Source organism: Lepidochelys kempii, chromosome 1, assembly GCF_965140265.1.
Source record: "Lepidochelys kempii isolate rLepKem1 chromosome 1, rLepKem1.hap2, whole genome shotgun sequence".
Taxonomy (NCBI): domain Eukaryota; kingdom Metazoa; phylum Chordata; order Testudines; family Cheloniidae; genus Lepidochelys; species Lepidochelys kempii.
In genome coordinates this window covers 334,879,723-334,894,871 of record NC_133256.1, presented here as the reverse complement: position 1 = coordinate 334,894,871, position 15,149 = coordinate 334,879,723, and the positions used below count along the sequence as shown (strand labels likewise).

Sequence of the window (15,149 nt, the reverse complement as noted above, 5' to 3'; positions counted from 1 at the left end):
AAGTACACTATGGCGCTTTAGTGGGTGGCATCAGGGTCCACACGGACAATTAGTGCGCGGCATTCTAAGGCACTATAGATTTACACTCCAGCTTGCTGCGCACTAACTGTTCATCTAGACAAGCCCTTTGGAATTTTGGGTTTCATTCCAGGTTCTGGAGGGAGTGTGGTTTTAGTGGTCACAGACTCTTCTGTCTATTTTCCCGAAACTTGATGCTTCCTGCTCCATCCCATCCATCCTGTTTCTGTCCCAGCCCTCCTTCCCATCTCTGGTTCTTGTCACACCCTCCACTCCTCAGTCTTGCCCAGTCTCCTGGCGTAGCCACTCCTAGTCTCCCTATCTGGGCTCCCACTCAGAGTCCCAGTCACCCCCCCTCCAAGCCTTCCCACCTACTCCTAGTTCCAGACTCTTTGCCCAGCCAATCCCAGTTTTTCCCACCCTGAATCCTTGTTCTCAGTCGTGTTGCCAGCGAGTCCCAGTTCACCTCTCCTGGCTCCTCATTTAATCTGTCTCTCCCCTCCCTGCTGGCTTCCACCCGAGTTTCCCCTCCTCCCACTGCCTCCTAGTCTTACTCTGACTCCCCAGCCCCTTTATCCAATCTCAGACTTCCCCAAATCACTCCTACCCTGGCACCTTATCACAGTCTTCCACCTCACTGGCTCCTTGACCCAGTCGCTTTGACTATCCAGTCCAAGTTCTTCCCCAGCTCCTTCTCAAATCTGACTCCCCCTGACTCTGTTCTCCACCTCTAACCCAATTTCCCTTATCAGCTCCCCGTCTCTCCTCCCTCCTCTTCCCCCCAGGCTCCCAATCCCAGTCGCCTTGACCAATATGTCCCAGACTTACCCCCATCCCAATGTCATCAGACTGTCCCAGTCTACTTCTCCCCCCATCCCACCAGTCTGGTTCTTGTCACCCCTGCATTCAGGCCAGGTGGTTTCTTGCACATCGCTTGGGCACCAGCAAGAGCATCATCGAGAGCACAGGAGAGACAGGTTCCCTGCTCTCAGTTCCAATGCCCAAACCACCTGGCCTGGAGCAGCTAGGCGCAGCCATTACAGAGAAAGTTTGGATTTGGCTCTGTAGCCCTGGGCAGTGGGGATGCTGCGTGCACAGTCTGGTAACACAAAGGAGCTGTGAAGGGGTGGAGCATGCTCAGTGTAGACAGAATCTTCAGAGACCACAGAAGTCACTACTGAGCATGTGCACCTTGCAATTTTTCAAAGGCATATAACTTAGCCAAATCTGGATGGATTTACATAGGGAGGGCAAAAGGCCCATCCCTGTCACAAAAGTCGCTCCCCTGCCAAATTTCATATCCCTGGTCCAAAACATGAGCGTGCTATAGCTGTTCAAAGATAAGGTTGCTCTTGGTTTTTTTTAAATGGCAAAACAACGATTTCCCCCTAACCTGAAATGGCTGCACTATTTTGGCTGAAGCTTTTCAAACACATTCAGCCTCAGTCAGACACCTGGCATGAAAAATGTCAGTCCAAACTGTTAAAATTTGGTAAAAGTTACAAGCAACTGATAAAAAATCCTGTAATGGGAAATATCAAGCAACCTTAATGACAGGTGGTGCTCTCAGCCCCGCCTACGAGATTTGCAGAAGGCAACTCTTATGCATATAAAATCTAAATCAAGAATTCTATGATTCTATGAATTTGTGCTCATTGTTGATCCAATGCCCATTGAAGTAAAGGGGAGACCGTCAATTGACTTCAGTGGTGCATTGAACTAGATCCATTATGGGCTTGATCCTGCAGACATCAGCTGTACAAAACTCACATTGAAATCCACAAGAGCTTGCATGAATGGACCCTATTTAAGTAGGATTCTGACCATGAGAAATACAGACTTTGTGCAAAGCATGGGCCAAATTCACTCCTGGTGAAAGGGATTTCATTGGTATCAGTAGAGTTACACGGCTGATGAATTTGGCCCTTTGTCCATATTCAGATACTTTTTGTCTCATCTTCTGGCTATGTTATACTGTTTATCTGTGCAAGACTAACAATACTTTGCACTTAAATTAGCATCTTTCATCCGAGGATCTTAAAAGGAAATGGAATGGTAGATTAGAAAAGGATGGGAAGGACACACACAAATCCAAAATTTGTAAAGTGACAATATTAAAATCTGCCCATCATCCCTTTGATGGATCTAGTCCAGTGAATAATGAATTCAAATGTACCTGGACTAGGTAAAAACGGATTGGTTCCTGCCCCCAGATATGTGGACACATCATCACTGCATTCAGTGTCCTGGACAATCATCTTACAGACAGGTTTTGCTAACGGGACTACTCAGTTTAACAAAAATAACACTTTATTCACAGGACTGCCGGTCTGCAAACTTGCTATTTTCTACAACTGCATCACAACAGAAGAATTAAGTGAAGGGCAGTGCATGGCACCATCCCATAATACTCTAGATCTCCAAATTAACCCCAGTCATGTGTACGAGTGCACAAGCTAACTTTAGAAGATACATGCAAAAGCACTGGAGGGACTGGGTGGAATCCAAAGTGTTGGTAGTGCTTTATTGTAAATATTTGGTGCTAGATCCTCAGTTTGCGTAAACTGATGTAGCTCCTTTGATTGTAATAGAATGACACCGATTTACAACAGTTGATGATCTGGCCCTTGATTTTTTTGTCCTGCTGGAAGGTGCTGACTTTCTCCATTAAGTTTTAGGGGTCAGTGGGACTTCTCAGAATTTGCTTCATTTTATATATGGCAAAGAGAAGAAATTAAAAACACATCAGCTGGCCAGCATGGAGGCTTGGAGCTTTGCTGCTTTCATCTGTTAAACCTGCTGTTTCAGAGAACCCAGCTTCAGCTCCTAGTTCTGCTGCTTGGATTAATGTGCTGATCCTTGGCTGGAGGAGTAAGATTCCTGAGCGGGTGAAGTAGTCATAAGGTTGCCATCAGCTTAAAACTGGCAATGTGTGTGTCTGGGCTGGCTGGTTACATTCAGCGTCAAACAAGCCATTACTATAGAGCATGAGCTGTGCTCCAATGCATACAACAAGCATTAAATAATGGAGCAATCTTCTTCCTAAAACTATTTTTTTCCAAACTGGATTGGCAAGACACAACTGGGAGGTAAACCTGTAACCCTTCTTCTCCACTAGTTACTCGTCTTTCAAATTTTGTACCCCTCCCTCCTGTAAGAATTCCTGCAGCAGCTGTGTTGAGTTGCACCCTCCCTCAGAGCCCCCTGTTGTATTTGCTGCCAGTGGTAGTTTTCCTCCAAATATATCTCCTAGCTTTACCAACGTGGATAAGTACCATTATTCCCATTTTACAGATAATAAACTAAGGTATAGAGAGTTTAAATGATCTGTCTGAGGTTAGCAAATCAGTGGCAGAGCCAGCAATGGAAATCAAGTCTTGTGAAGAGCTTTGAGCTCATCTTATGAAGATTACTGTTCACCATCAGTGGTGGATTAACCCATGGCCCATGAGGCCTGTGCCCAGGGGCCCCGGATAATTTGCAGGCCCCCGCAAGAGTGCCAGAACCTGGGTAGAAGTGTGTGGGGGTGGGAGGTGGGGGAGGAGCATTGGCTCCAGAACTGTGGCCTTGCCCCTTTCTCCTTCTGTTCCCCTGAGGCCTCTCCCCCTTTCCTCCTCTTTCCTCTGAGGTCCCACTGGCTGGCCAGGCCAGAAGCCAGTGCCGGGCCATAGTAGGAGCCTTCCAGGGAGCCTGGGCCACTGTGGGGTGCCCCAAACCCTCCACCTGCCTTAGGGGAGGGGGCGGCGAGAGCAGCCACTGGCCGGGGGCATGCTACACAGGGCAGGTGGAGGGTCCAGGGCTCCCCACAGTAGCCCAACTGCACCATGGTTCTTACCATGGACCAGCTCTGGCTTCTGGCCTGGTCAGGGGGTGGGGCCTCAGGGGGAAGAGGAGGAGCAGGGGGCAGGGCCCCATGGCAAAGGGGTTGTTGAAGGCCCCAAAATTCTTTGTGCTTAGGGCCCCAATAAATCTTAATCTGCCGCTGTTCACCGTGGGCACATTTTGTTCACCCTTAAACTGTTGTTAATCGGAGTAATTTTCTTGATGTTAGTCACATTACTCCAGCTGAGAGCAGCAATTTGGCCAACGGAGTGCAAAATATAACCCCCACCCGCTCCGGTGTTTTGTGACGGGATTTCGATCAAGCTGCCATTAGCCTCATGCTGAGCAGTGAAAATAATTTGCGATGCCCTGCAAGGAATGGGCTGTAAGGTTTTTTCCCAGGGACAGCATTTTCTTAAAACTGTTGTTTGGTTATTTATGGAGAAGTTGTGCTCTGAGCAGGGATCTCAGAGAAGGGGCAGTGTGTCGGGCATCGCCCCAGGAGAGCAGCAGGTGGCACTGTGCTTCAGACAGGCGTAATGACTCCAAGGACATGGCTACACTTGCGGATGAAGAGCGCTTTGAGTTAAACCCGCCTTCGGAGAGCGCAGTCGGGAAAGCGCTGCCGTCTGTCCACACTGATAGCTGCAAGCACACGGGCGTGGCCACATCTGCGCCACTTGCAGCGGCTTTGGGAGCGGTGCATTATGGGCAGCTATCCCACAGAGCACCTCTTCCCATCCTGGCGCTGTGGCTTGTGGGAAGGGGGCGAGGGGTGCGGGGCATTCTGGGTCCTGTCCCAACGCCCTGTGCTGCATCGGTTCGCATCTCAGCAATCCCTGTGCTTCCGTCCACATTTGGCGCCATCTTTGTACTGCGCGCTCTGTCTTCCCTTTCGGTCTGCGGGAATGGAGCCCGAACTGTTGAGGAATATGCTGACGAGTCTCGCCAGCACATCACGAATGGCAGTCGATTTATTCCTTATGATCCAAAGTGACAGTGAGGGCGCTGACGATGATATCGATTTCAGTAACGCATATGACACGAGTTTGCTTGTGGCATTCACGGACATGCTCACCACCGTGGAACGCCGCTTTTGCGCTCAGGAAACAAGCACTGAGTGGTGGGGTCACATCGTCATGCAAGTCTGGGATGACGAGCAGTAGCTGCAGAACTTTCGGATGAGAAAAGCCACTTTCACAGAACTGTGTGATGAGCTCGCCCCCACCCTGCGGCACAAGGACACAAGATTGAGAGCTGCCCTGACGGTGGAGAAGCAGGTGGCTATTGCAATCTGGAAGCTGGTAACTCCAGACAGCTACCGATCGGTCGCTAACCAGTTTGGAGCGGGGAAGTCGACCGTTGGAATCATGTTGATGCAAGTTTGCAGGGCCATTAATCGCATCCTGCTCAGAAGGACCGTGACTCTGGGTAACGTGCATGACATTGTGGCTGGCTTTGCACAAATGGGTTTTCCTAACTGCGGAGGGGCGATAGATGGCATACATATTCCAATTCTGGCACCAGCCCACCTAGCCTCCTAGTACGTTAATCGGAAGGGATATTTCTCTATGGTTCTCCAGGTGCTTGTGGATCACTGTGGGTGTTTCACTGTCATTAATGCAGGCTGGCCTGGAAACGGGCATGACGCACTCATCTTTCAGAACACCGGCCTGTTCAGGATGCTGCAAGCCAGGACTTTTTTTTTCCAGACCAGAAAATCACCATGGGGAAGTCGAAATGTCCATTGTGATCCTTGGAGACCCTGCTTACTCTTTAACGCCGTGGCTCATGAAACCCTACACAGGGAGCCTTGACACAGCAAGGAGCCAGCCGGTGCAGAATGACTGTGGAACGTGCTTTTGGCTGTTTAAAGGGCTGCTGGCATTCTCTGTATGGACAGCTGGACCTGGCTGATGACAGCATCCCCGTGGTTATATCCGTGTGCTGTACCTTCCATTACATTTGTGAAGGGAAGGGTGAACAATTCACTCAGGCATGGAACTCAGAAGTTCAACACCTGGAGGCTGAATTTGAACAGCCAGAGAGCAGGACTATTAGAGGGGCACAGCCCGGGGCTGCAAGGATTAGGGATGCCTTGTGGGAGCAATTTGAGGCTGAAAGCCACCAGTAATGTCTGGTGCCCTGCACGGGAGTGAAGTAAAGTGGTTCCAATGTTAGTAGGAATCTGTGTTTGCTACGCTGACTTGCAGTGCCTGTTTCTTTCCTGGGCTAAGGTATCTTTTACCTTATGCAATAATAAAGAATGTTTTCAAAGCCAAAAAATCCATTTATTGAAAAGAAAATTAATTTATTGAAAAGAAACACAACTGCTTGGGAAACAGACAGGGCAAGGGGGTGGGGTGGGGAACGGTACACTCACAGATTTGTGTATGTTCTGTTATCATACTCAGTCTTCCTGTCTGGAGTGCTGTGCAATGAGTGCTGCTCTTCAGGATGGCTATACTGCATGGTGATGAGGGTTGAGTGCAGTAGGTAAGGGTCGTAGTTTTCAGGGCTGGGTGGTGAAGCTACAGGTGTTGGAGGCAGCTGGTGGTGGTAAGAACCCGGATGTTGGGGAGAGTGGGTTGGAGGTGACATGGGGGCACAAGGGAAAGAGCTTTTGGACAAGGGCTGCGGGGGGGTCGGGCATGGTAGTGCTCTGCCTGCATGGCTACGAGTGCCTGGATCGAGTCCTCCTGGCGCTCCATTATGCTTATCAGCCGATCCATGCTTTGCTGCCAGAGCACTGCGCTTTTCTGTCGGCACTCCTCATTCTGCTGACGGATCCTCCTTTCACTGTCCTGCCACTCCTGCACTTTTTGATTTTCATGACTTGAATGCTGCATTACTTCATGCAACATGTCTTCCTTGCTTCTATGTGGCCTCTTTCTGATTCTTTGGGGTCTTTTGGGCAGTGATAACATGGACGGCTGAGATCTCAAGGTTGCATAGAATCATAGAATCATAGAATCATAGAATATCAGGGTTGGAAGGGACCCCAGAAGGTCATCTAGTCCAACCCCCTGCTCAAAGCAGGACCAATTCCCAGTTAAATCATCCCAGCCAGGGCTTTGTCAAGCCTGACCTTAAAAACCTCTAAGGAAGGAGATTCTACCACCTCCCTAGGTAACGCATTCCAGTGTTTCACCACCCTCTTAGTGAAAAAGTTTTTCCTAATATCCAACCTAAATCTCCCCCACTGCAACTTGAGACCATTACTCCTCGTTCTGTCATCTGCTACCATTGAGAACAGGCTAGAGCCATCCTCTTTGGAACCCCCTTTCAGGTAGTTGAAAGCAGCTATCAAATCCCCCCTCATTCTTCTCTTCTGCAGGCTAAACAATCCCAGCTCCCTCAGCCTCTCCTCATAACTCATGTGTTCCAGTCCCCTAATCATTTTTGTTGCCATCATTTTGGCATCTTTAAAGGCAAAATGCAACACGTAATAGAGGCAGCATTGTTCACACCAGACAAAGCAATGATTCCCCGCACTTAAGGGCAAGCACTGTCTGCACAATAACATAATTTGCCCATCCCAAAGCAAGAGCACATAACCCATGGGAGCTCCAAAATGGTGAGTAAACACAGGGTCCAGGGGGAATGATTGTTTCATGGCTGTACTGGCCTCTGGGTTTCTGTGCCTTGGGGAGAGCCAACAGCAGGAGGGGGCCCCTATACTGAACACTGTCCCCACATTTTCCACAGGAGTTCATCCTGGAAGATATCTCACTGCTGACGGTGACCTGGGAAGCAAGGGAGGGTCTTCTACTGCAATGCGGATTCCGCCCTGGCCCATATGCAGCTTGCCTGTGTGCAGCAATGGTCCCCCCACCCCTCACGGCACAGTGGCATGGACAAGTTAGCCTGGCTGGGACAAGATCCACAGTGGCTCTCCCGAGAAACCTGTGGAAGCGCATTGCCCAAGTTCTGGATGAGACCTTTGAAGAGATCACTGAGGCCGATTACCATGATGTGAGAGAGCCTCATCAACCCCCTATTCCGCATCTAGGCATGCATGCAGCCCTAACCCTCCTCGCCCCAAGAGCCTGCACCAAATAACTTCCTTCCCAAAATAAAAGCCGCTTACTGGGAACCTCCTCTGGTTGTCCTTCCCCAAGCACCGGCCGCTGTGACTGGCTACCTTCTTCCTGGCTTGAGAACAGCTCCTGGCTGCATGCATCTAGGGATGCTCGGGTGTCTTCCTCTGTCTCAGCACCCTAGCTCCCGCTTTGCGGGTCCTCCTCCTCCTCTTGCCTTGTTGAACTGCGCTCTGAAGTGTCCATGGTGGTACTCGGAGTGGAGGTGGGGTCGCCCCCAAGTATTGTGTCCAGCTCTTTGTAGAAATGGCAGGTCTCAGAGGCAGCACCGGAGCGGCTGTTTGCGGTAGGGATTCCGCAGCTCCTTCCCTTTAATCCTGCCCTGCTGTGTGTCCCAGTCATGGCCCCTTTCCGTCATGTCCCTTGATATCTGCCCGAAGGTATCGTAATTCCTATGGCTGGAGCACAGCTGGGACTGACAGCTTCCTCCCCGCAAACACTGATGAGATCCAGCACCTCACCATTGCTCTATACTGGGGATCACCTGGCGCGTAGAGGCATGGTCACCTGGAAAGATTCGCTGAGAGTGCTCCACGCCTGGCTGAACAAACATGAAGGGGATTGTCAAAATTCCCAGAGAATTTAAAGGGCAGGTCTGACGGTTGGTCACCTGAGGGCAGGGCAGTAGAGTTCAAAGTGATGACCAGAGTGGCTAGAACAGGCATTGTGGGACACTTCTGGAGGCCGATCAGAGCGCACTAACAGACCAGGGCGTCCACCCTGGTGCTGCGGCGCTCCAGCGTGGGTGCACCAAACGTTATTCCACTTGCCGAGGTGGAGTACCAGGAGCACTCTAGTCGCAGAGTCAGAGCGCTCTACGTGCCTTGCTAGTGTGGACGGGTCGTGAGATAGTGCGCCCGGGGCTCCTTTAATGCGCTAACTTGCAAGTGTAGCCAAGCCCCAAGGCTTTCTGTTGCACTGGTGTAACTCACTTGTCTAACAAGGAGATATCTCTTTAAGAGACTGGAGGGTGGGGGTGGGGAAGGAATGAGTTGTGTCACTGGGTCATTGTTGCTCTGCATCTGTGTAACCCGCACACCTTCTGGATGTTGTGTTCTGTCCCATCTATTGGCACCAAAACCACTTAGAGAGATTAATGAGTTTGCTCTACAGCCTTAGCTAACAGACAGTTGGCTTTTAGTTCATGCAGTAGAGGCTCATGCTTTAAGCTTCAGAGAACCCCCGGTTCAATCCCACCCACCGACAAGCAGGGTCTGTCGATGTTACAAGTGCGGGCTTGTCCGGGATTTCAGCTGGGAGGTCTCTGAAGCTTGGGATGTGCTTCCTCAGCTAGGGGAAGCATGTAACCCACACAACTCCTGGGTGTGGTGTTCTGTCCCATCTAGTGGCACCAAGACCACTTAGAAAGAGAGATAAAATGAGTCTGCTCTACAGCCTTAGCTAACAGGCAGCTGGCTTTTAGCTCATGCAGTAGAGGCTCATGCTTTAAGCTTCAGAGGACCCCAGTTCAATCCCACCCACCAACGACTGGGGTCTGTCGGTGTTACATCTGCACATTAGCTTTCCACACCCAGAAATTTTTGGAATTGGGGGTGGCAATTCTGGCCATGCTCAATAGGCTCTCTGTAGTTGGACTCAGAGACTTCATGGAGGGCAAGTAGTCATGGCAGTTGCCTTGCAAAATGAGGCATGACCTGTATGGGATGGGAGAAGCTCAGCCACCGGAGCACAAAGCATGCTGGTTTCACTCTAACTCTGAAGCATTTTGCAGTAGATTAATGCTGTTGTTAACTTTCCGACAGAGGGAAGCCCTGGCAATGTTAGTTTTCCCTCCCGATATCCCCTTTCTATAACTAATTTTTTTCATTTTAATTGTATCCTGTAAGGTGGTCACAATTTTCTCCTAAAGTGACGCCGTCCAGGGGGAATTAGCCGACAGTCAGTAGGTCCAAGCCTGCAGTCCAGGCCAGGCAGCAATAGGGTCTGTGAGCTCTGGCTCTCAGCCAGAGTGGGGCAGGATACAGTTAATGCTTCTGGCCTGCAGTCGGACAGGGTAGTGGTAAGTCTATAGGCTCAGAGTCTTCAATCAGGGCCGGATCCTTATCAGTTAATGGCTCTGGCTTGCAGTCAGGCAGAGCAGTAGGCAGTCTATCTGTCCTGGGGCCCTCAATCAGGGCAGGGCAGCAAACAGGTAAGGGCTCTGGCTGGCAGTCAGGCAGAGCAACACAGCAGTCTAGGGGGAGATTAGCTCTCTGGCAGGAGAGCCAGCAAAACCATCTGGCGTCCTAGCTCATAAGAACATAAGAATGGCCCTACTGGGTCAGACTGAAGGTCCATCTAGACCAGTATCTGTCTTCCGACAGTTGCCAGTGCCGGGTGCCTCAGAGGGAATGAACAGAACAGGTAATCGTCAAGTCATCCATCCCCTGTCGCTCATTCCCAGCTTCTGGCAAACAGAGGCGAGGGACACCATTCCTGCCCATCCTGGCTAATAGCCATTGATGATGCTCAGGGGCGTCAGACCAGTGCAGGTCTCTTAGCCTAAAGGTGGGGAGGCTGCTACTCCCAGGGGTGGGGTGACAGTGATAGGGGGACACAAGCCCACCCACTCCACTGCATCCCAGCCTAGGGCCCTAACAGTGGCAGAGTGGTCCGCCACTGGGTCAGTGGGGAGATCTGGCCTCAAGATGCTGGCCGGCTTGCAGTTAGTAACACAGCTCAACCCTACTTGGCTTCCCTGGGCTCCTTCCTACACTCCCAATCAGGGGGTGCCTGGGTTCCGGGGTTGTCATTTGTCTCACTGGGGTAAAGGGTTAGTGGCAGCCCCAACAGCTTCTTGGTGTCCCTGGTGTCTGGCAGCTCTGGCAGTCCCTCTGGGTCTCTGGCACTGTAGCAGCCTCCATCAGGTCCATGCTCCGCTCCTGGGGGAGAGAAATCCTGCTCCTCTGGCAGCTCACCCTCAGCTGAGCTGGAGGGCCTGTCTTTTATATTTCCGATTCCTGTCCCGCCCCTCTGCTTCCGGTGGGGTGGCCATGGGTGTCCCGGTTCTGCCCACCTGGGGGCGCTCGTAGTTTTCTCCCTGTCTGTCAGGGAGGGAGACCATGCCCCCTCACTACATATACCTTGAATGTTGTTTGATTTTCGCCAAACCAGTGTAGTTACATTGTCTCAACCAGTCTGGTTTGCCGGCTCTTATTTAAATGTGATGATGGGGAAAATCTGGGATAGCTTGCTATTCTCAGCTTTGTATATTTCTTATAACAGGGTTTTTCATTTATATACTTAACCCTGGTTGTTGGTTAGTTAGCTGACTAGCTAATGGAGTGATTCTACAGCTCAGGAGAGAAGGAGAAAGAATCCACCTGGGTCCCAGTTGCAAGCAAGCAAGAGGAGGAAGATATTGTTGCCGTGCTTTTGACTCAGCAGACTGTATGGAGCGAATGAACAAAAACTCTGAGACTCAGGGGAGCTCAACCAAAGCTTTTGGATCTCTGAGTTACTTCTCACTGTGTCTTTGTGGGGACCAACCTCTTTAGATTTAATATGTTACTTTTATTTATATTTATGTATAAGTGTGAAGATAATATACGTGGATTAGAAAGTAGACTTGTTATGTACCAGAAATTAAGCTATTATTACTATGGAGCAGGTCCTCAAAGAATCAATCCTGAAGCACTTGCATGAGAGGAAAGTGATCAGGAACAGCCAGCATGGATTCACCAAGGGAAGGTCATGCCTGACTAATCTAATCGCCTTTTATGATGAGATTACTGGTTCTGTGGATGAAGGGAAAGCAGTGGATGTATTGTTTCTTGACTTTAGCAAAGCTTTTGACACAGTCTCCCACAGTATTCTTGTCAGCAAGTTAAGGAAGTATGGGCTGGATGAATGCACTATAAGGTGGGTAGAAAGCTGGCTAGATTGTCGGGCTCAACGGGTAGTGATCAATGGCTCCATGTCTAGTTGGCAGCTGGAATCAAGTGGAGTGCCCCAAGGGTCGGTCCTGGGACAGGTTTTGTTCAATATCTTCATAAATGATCTGGAGGATGGTGTGGATTGCACTCTCAGCAAATTTGCGGATGATACTAAACTGGGAGGAGTGGTAGATACGCTGGAGGGGAGGGATAGGATACAGAAGGACCTAGACAAATTGGAAGATTGGGCCAAAAGAAATCTGATGAGGTTCAATAAGGATAAGTGCAGGGTCCTGCACTTAGGATGGAAGAACCCAATGCACAGCTACAGACTTGGGACCGAATGGCTAGGCAGCAGTTCTGCGGAAAAGGACCTAGGGGTGACAGTGGACGAGAAGCTGGATATGAGTCAGCAGTGTGCCCTTGTTGCCAAGAAGGCCAATGGCATTTTGGGATGTATAAGTAGGGGCATAGCGAGCAGATCGAGGGACATGATCGTCCCCCTCTATTCAACATTGGTGAGGCCTCATCTGGAGTACTGTGTCCAGTTTTGGGCCCCACACTACAAGAAGGATGTGGATAAATTGGAGAGAGTCCAGCGAAGGGCAACAAAAATGATTAGGGGTCTGGAACACGTGACTTATGAGGAGAGGCTGAGGGAGCTGGGATTGTTTAGCCTGCAGAAGAGAAGAATGAGGGGGGATTTGATAGCTGCTTTCAACTACCTGAAAGGGGGTTCCAAAGAGGATGGCTCTAGACTGTTCTCAATGGTAGCAGATGACAGAACGAGGAGTAATGGTCTCAAGTTGCAGTGGGGGAGGTTTAGATTGGATATTAGGAAAAACTTTTTCACTAAGAGGGTGGTGAAACACTGGAATGCGTTACCTAGGGAGGTGGTAGAATCTCCTTCCTTAGAGGTTTTTAAGGTCAGGCTTGACAAAGCCCTGGCTGGGATGATTTAACTGGGAATTGGTCCTGCTTCGAGCAGGGGGTTGGACTAGATGACCTTCTGGGGTCCCTTCCAACCCTGATATTCTATGATTCTATGATTCTATGTTTCTTTATCATTATATGATTTTATAAAGTTGGTACTTAAGAATTAAGTTCATCCCTTTTTTGGTGTTGTTGATGACTTGATTGTGGGGAGGTTGACCCTGTGCAGTCCTTGCTGAAAATCCTCAGTCACCGAATTCTGTGTCTCCCTGTGCTTTTTCTATAGATGTGTTTAAGCTCTAGCAGAGGGGTGACGAAGTAAACTCTAGCCCACCCGAAGGTTATAGTGGCAGGGGATAGGACTTCATCCTGTATTTTTGCTGTTAGACATAGGGGACGGAGCCATGATTCCTCCTACTCCCTAGCGCTTCCATGGAGACCCACCCCACTTCTGCTGAGTTGCTCAGATGGGAATTGTTGGGGGCACGTCCGTCGTATTGGTTATGAGCTCCAGGCCATAATTCTTGGTTTGCCATTATTCAGGCCACAGAGTGTTGTTGAGGAGTTCTGACTCCTCTTCACTGCATGGCACCAAAGGGCCATAGCTTGAGGTTTTGCTCGAACTACGCTGGTGTCCTTCCAAACACAGAGGAAGGCAGAGTTCCTGCTGCAAAAAGTTTGCAGTTAAAGACCCTTATTCAGGAGGGCCTGTAAGCATAAATTTAAACCAGTGCTTAAGTGTTTTCCTGACTAGGAATGGTTTCCTGAATGAGGGCCTAACTTCATCAATTCCAAGGCCAGAAGGGACCATTGTGATCATCTAGTCTGACCTCCCGCATAACACAGGCGTGAGAACGCCCCTGAATTAATTCCTGTTTGAGCTAGAGCATATCTTTTAGAAAAAATATCCAATCTTGTTTCAAAAATTGCTAGTGATGGAGACTCCACCACAACCCATTGGTAAATTGTTCCAGTGGTTAATTAATTAGTCTTATTTCTAGTCTGGATTTTTCTGGCTTCAGCTTCCAGCCATTAGATCTTGTTTTACATTAAGTCTTCTAGACGGAAGAGCCCAACATTAAATGATTGTTCCCCATGTAGATGCTTATAAACTGTGACCAAGTCACTCCTTAACATTCTTGGTTAAACTAAATAGATTGAACTCCCTCACTCTGTCTCTATATCTAACTTGCAAGCTTCTTTTTGGTAACACGGCTCTGGCAAGCGTTAATTTTAATTATTCATATAATTCACATTTATTTAATAGTTGCATTACAGCAATGCCCAGAATACTGTGCCCTCCCATAGAAAAAGAGGTCAAAGTATGAATAAATGTAATACATTTGCATGCAAATGCCCTTGTTTGTTTTCCAATGTTTACTTGCTTGACTGGATCTTTCCATTTGAGCCTTATTCCCTAGTTAGTTAAAGCAGATTGCGATGTGGGATTCATGCCTGGATAAAGTAGTTTGCTTGCTTTACAACACCAAGATAAATGCCAGTCTGAAACACTGTCTTGAGGTCAATCAGTTCTGAGAATTTAAATGCAGACAGATTTACATTTACATTTTGATAAAACCCCTAGCAATAAGACTCATTTAAAGCCTTAAAATATGGGAAGCAACAAAGCAGTCATTAATTTTACTTACACAACAGAATTCACACTTGTAAGGTTTCGACAGTTTCACTAAACCCTGAGGAATTCAAATACCTAGAGCAAATGAGTGTCCACCAGTAATACACCCTTACTGTGAGATGAGTTGGGGATTTTTAGGGCTGATTGCATATTTTCTGCATGAGGTAGCTAACAGTGAGGAGGGGATGTTTTACTACCCTGTTCACATGATCCTGTTTGATGGCTTTCCTATTGTTCTCAATATTCTCTTTGAGTTTCTGAAATAAAAGAGCTGCAGAATTGAAACATGTTATTTCAATGTTTCATGAGATGCTCTCCCTGCCGCCACCTTTTGCATCTATCATTTTGCAAAGGGGAACGATGCTCCTTAAATATGTGTACTTATAAAGTTCAGATCTCGACTGTAGCTGTGTTGGCATGAGAAGGCCATTTGCAAAAGGCTAAATATACAAATGAACTGAAATGCTTTTGGAACTAGCCATTGTGGCACTGGCAGACCTGGTGCCAGCTCTTGCCAAAGCTTTAGGCCTCAGCCAAGGACTGACAGATTCATTGCTGGAAACCAGTATATTTCACCTGTGTGTTAGTATGGTTAAGAGGGGGATTGGACTTATAACAATGTGTTCAGACTTTTATGAAATGCTTGTAAATTGCTGCATGCCTTAATCTCACTTCCAATTTCTTTATCACATGCTATCAGATAATGTTTAAGATTTTGCTTTATAACTCTAGAAATGTTTACTCTGAAACTGTAAACCCAGTTAG

The 15,149-nt window shown here is 48.6% G+C and overlaps 1 protein-coding gene across 7 annotated transcripts in view; it reads right to left on the bottom strand.

Annotated features, from left to right (window-relative positions):
* GRM3 (glutamate metabotropic receptor 3) overlaps nucleotides 1-15,149 on the bottom strand; it is a 151,732-nt gene that overhangs the window by 83,678 nt on the left and 52,905 nt on the right. For 3 of the 7 annotated variants that reach the window (XM_073328672.1, XM_073328666.1, XM_073328669.1), the window contains exon 3: nucleotides 14,130-14,280. The exons of the other annotated variants lie outside the window; for them this stretch is intronic. The gene's annotated coding sequence lies outside the window, so the exon portion shown is untranslated. The remainder of the gene's footprint in view (nucleotides 1-14,129; nucleotides 14,281-15,149) is intronic. 7 annotated transcript variants of the gene reach the window in all.